Here is a 4532-nt window from a genome sequence, read left to right on the forward strand (position 1 = left end):
GGCTGGATAAGGGCTGCAGTGCCAGGGCAGAAGATGTTGAAGTGGGTGGTCAGTGATTCCTCAGCAGGGCGAGACGGCAGCAGTGGAGGAGGATGACACTGACCTATGATCTTAAAGATGTATAGTCGAATTTCATGTGTCACTGCTCCCGCCCCAATCAAAAAATCACAGTGTACACTTTTAAAATGAGTAAAAGTTTTTAAACATTTCCCAATTATCACTCACCTTTCTGTGTATCAATTCTTTCCCCCAACATCCATGATATGGAAATTTTGGTTCCTGACTAGCCCTAGCTATTAATTTAACAGAACAATCTTTTTCATGAAGAATCCTTGCAGAAGCAGCTGCTTTAGTGCCCCATATTGTATTAGAACATAAGTGCATATTCCAGCAGGAATGTAAGTAACCGCTCCTTCTTTGAGTGTTCCGCTGTGGGTGAATGACAAGCACTATTCATTGAGGAAGAGGATATGAAGACCTCTGCAATATCAATGACTGGACCTGCACCAAGACTTAATGTCTTGCAAAAGTGTGATCAGATCCTCATGTTGCTGCCTTACAGATTTCAATGAGAAGGAAATCTCAGAGTGAGGCTACTGATGTTACCTGGGCTCTAGTTGCAGGGGCTCTCACTCTTGACAACTAGAAAGGCAACCTTCATAGACAGGTGGAGTAAGGAGTATGAGGCCAGGAGTTCAAAGAGAGCCCTTGTTTATGATGAGTGGACTAGACTGAGGTCCCGTTTCAGAGTAGATTTCATCATGAGGAAAGGCTCTGATTAGACCTTTCAGAAAACAATGTCACAGGATGGGTGAAGATGAAGATGGAGTAGTTGTCAGAGGGTAATAGGCACTGACAGCCATGAGGTGTACCTGTAGGGAGTTAAGGGAAAGACCTATGGTCTTTCAGGAAAGAAAATATTCCAATATGATGGGAATGCTAGAATCCTCTGGAGTTATCTGGTGACATTGTCACCAAACAGAAAGCCTTTTCCATTTTGTTGGGTAGCACTGTCTGATAGACTCTTTCCTACTATTGTTAATGATGGCCTGAACTGCTTCCAAACATATCCTTTCTAGGTTTGATGCCCAGCCAAATACCAGGCTGTCAGGTAGAAGGCAGCCAGAAGGGGATGCCTAACCTTACCCTTATCTTTGGTCAATAGGTCCAGGAAGAACTGGATATTGATGTATGGTTGTGCTGACATCTGAAGAATGTTGGGAAAGGCAGGTTACTTACTTTATAGAAACTGAAGATGTATGTGTACATTCCACTGTGGGTATGCAAGTGCTCCATGCACCTGACACAGGATGGTTATTGTTAGCCATGTCTGATGGTCTGCATCTGTGCCCTCTCTCGCCTCATAATCCACACTAAGCATATAAGGGGCATTGCAGAATACTCACTTCTCCAGTTCCCTTTTTTTTACCACAAATCAACAGATCAGATCCAAAGCAAAGGGGAAGGAGGGTGGCTAGTGGAATACAGATAGGGACCAAACATCTCTAACAATTCCTGTTACTATAAAGTAAGAAACCTTCCTTTCTTCATGTGGTAGTCCTTATGTGAATTCCACTGTGGGTGACTCGCAAGCAATATCATGAGAGGCTTACAGGTGCCAGGACACAGGCAGTATAAATGCTCATAGGACCACTGCCCCAAAGACTGCATCCGCTGTGGAGGCTTGAAAAAAGGCACAATGTTTTATGAAGATATGAACATAACTCCATGTTGCTGCTTTGTAAATATCAAGCAGGGGCACCTCTTGAAGCTGAAGCTGCACCTCTTGGAACTTGAACTGAAACTGCTGTAGTGGAATGAGCCCTCACACTAGTGGGAGAGCATCCCTGCACAATGTCCAAGAAAGATGACACAAGCTCCAACTCCATGGATGGTGCTATTGTACCATAAATTTTGTTATGCCCCAACCAGTAGATGTCTCGATGAGTGACTGTCACTGCCTTGCACTCCCTGTACCAGAAGCATGATGATCTCCCTCATCAGGACTGGATGTGACAGCATCAGAGGTTCCAGATCAAGGAGAATGCTAGTGTATCTATCCCAAGGCATAAGGGATTAGGGAAGACTCCTGTCCTTCCAAAGAGATGGAGTCAGTCTCGTTAAGAGATTTTGGCACAAAAAAGTCCTTATCTAGATGGAACAGTACCATTGATATAGGTGGTGGTTGGCTTTTCTCTCTTGTCAGTACCCCACATGGCCCAGCACAAGTATCATGCGCCATGTGAGCTCCTGACACTCCTGTATGGGAGAGCAGAGACTCACCCAACTTAGAAGTGTTAGAGAGGAGCTCCTTTTCTTCCCTCATTTTTTATGACAGTGTTTTCTACCCATTTTGTGCTCCTATTTGAAGCAGTCCTTAATGCTGCCTCCATTAGCTCCAGAACCAGAGATCACCATGCTTGGAGGTTTGCTCCTTGATGCCTCTGCCTGATGCACAATGGGTCTCCAAGGCCAGGATTGGACTGGGGCCTCATTGTTCATCATAAGGAATCTTTGCAGTCTGTACTCACATGCTTAATGGGTTTGACTTGGCAAGGATCAGCAAATACTCACTTCCAAGAGATGTGTGCCTCTCTGAGGCGGTAGAAGCACTTGAAGTGGTCACTGCTGACTGAGAAAGCCCAGGGGAAGGAAATACATTTCTTGAAACCCAGGATCTTGGGCATACTAGTCACTCTGTACCAGGAGTGGAGGGAAGGATTAACAGGTAGAAGTACCCCTTAAATCCTAATTTTACCCTAATTAAAAACAGTAAGGACTCTAAAAGTTATGTAAAATTGTCTCAGCAATTCCCAAATATTTACAGGTCTACAGCGTATGAAGCAAGGAAGTCGCGGACACTGAAGTGATTCCATCTCAGACCATGGGCAGTACAAAAGGACCTGGAGAGGCAGTCGGTGCATGCTACCCCTTATATCCTTGGTTCGGAGCATGAGGAGAAAAGTACAGGGGTGAACCAATGGACACCACTAGCAAAAGCCTTCCAGTCTCAGGGACATGGAGTGCATGCACAAACCACAGTGGAACACATATAGAGACCATCACTTTAATGATTGTATTTTTACTGATTTTAATTTTTAAATGGCCATTATTATGGTTTCAGAGTAGCAGCCGTGTTAGTCTGTATCCACAAAAAGAACAGGAGTACTTGTGGCACCTTAGAGACTTATTTGAGCATATGCTCAAAGGTTAGTCTCTAAGGTGCCACAAGTACTTCTACTATTATGGTTGAAATTAAGTCTTTAAGTTTTGGACTTTGCCTGCAGCTTATGCTGAGAAGTACATGTGCTCTTGTCATAAAACAATGACTAAGATAGCCATTTTAGCTGCACACAGTTCAACTGCAAATTCTATCATCCAATCACAAAATACTTCAGACTAAAACAGTACTTTTTCCCCCTTGTATAAACATATAAACAACTATAGTGATATCCCTGGATAGGCATTTAATAGCATTAATTTAACAGCAAATAGACCTCTATATTGAGGCAAAAAAGTTGCTTTACAAAGATCAAAACAGATAATCTCACTCTCTCTCTCTCTCTCTCTCTCAAAGCAAATGCATGTGTGTGCATGCATGTGCACACTAATCTACTTGGCTCAAAATAACTTATACCTCCTTATGTTTAGAACTATGGTAAAACCCGGATGCAGAAATACAATGCAGAAGAGGTTTTCCTTTTTCATGGCAATTTACAGTGCTGCTACCAAAAATCAAAAGGAAGCACTTGATGTGCAAGTGTTTTTTTAACCCTGTTTTGAAGGTTTGATATAACACGATTATACTCTATTTCTCTAAAATGTTACACGTGGCTGTAAACACTGAACATATATATATACATAGAGAGAGAGAGAGAGAGAGAGAAAACAGATCTAATCAACAGCTTTTGAAAAATGTCAGTACTGAACAGTAGGCCTACCAAAAAAAAACAAAAAACAACAAAAAAAACGAACACCTCTTAGGAATATCAGAACAGACTTAAAGACTTAGTTGACAATGGCTAATGTTTCAGAAGGATTTTTGTACACTATTCCCAGTAGCATAATTGTCAACTATTACATCCCCACTGTGGGAACTTTGTCTCCTTAGTAATTTCAAGTATCTAGCAATTTTAAAAATTCTTAATATACCTGAGAGCTAGGCAATTATAGTTTGCAGTAAATACCAAAGAAAAACTATCAGTATCTAAGATGCTCTTCAATAACTTAAAGAAAAAAGTGTCTTGTAATCTAGTATGTGATGTAGTTCTCACCAGTATCTAAATTTATTAATCAGAAGATAATCTTATTGAGAAATATTTATTAATTGCTAATAATTCTGATTATATACATCTTGCTCATCATAGTACCAGAGCAACTAAGCTATTTTAATGATCAATGTCAGAAAATTACGTCCATCTTCACCGAGAAAATTTCTTTGGGCGTGTGATGGGGTGAACGCACCCTGCAATGGACCAAGAAGGGTTAATTCCTCACTGTGGCTGAGGAAACCACACCCCCACAGCCATACG

Source organism: Mauremys mutica, chromosome 4 (genome assembly GCF_020497125.1).
Source record: "Mauremys mutica isolate MM-2020 ecotype Southern chromosome 4, ASM2049712v1, whole genome shotgun sequence".
Lineage (NCBI taxonomy): Eukaryota > Metazoa > Chordata > Testudines > Geoemydidae > Mauremys > Mauremys mutica.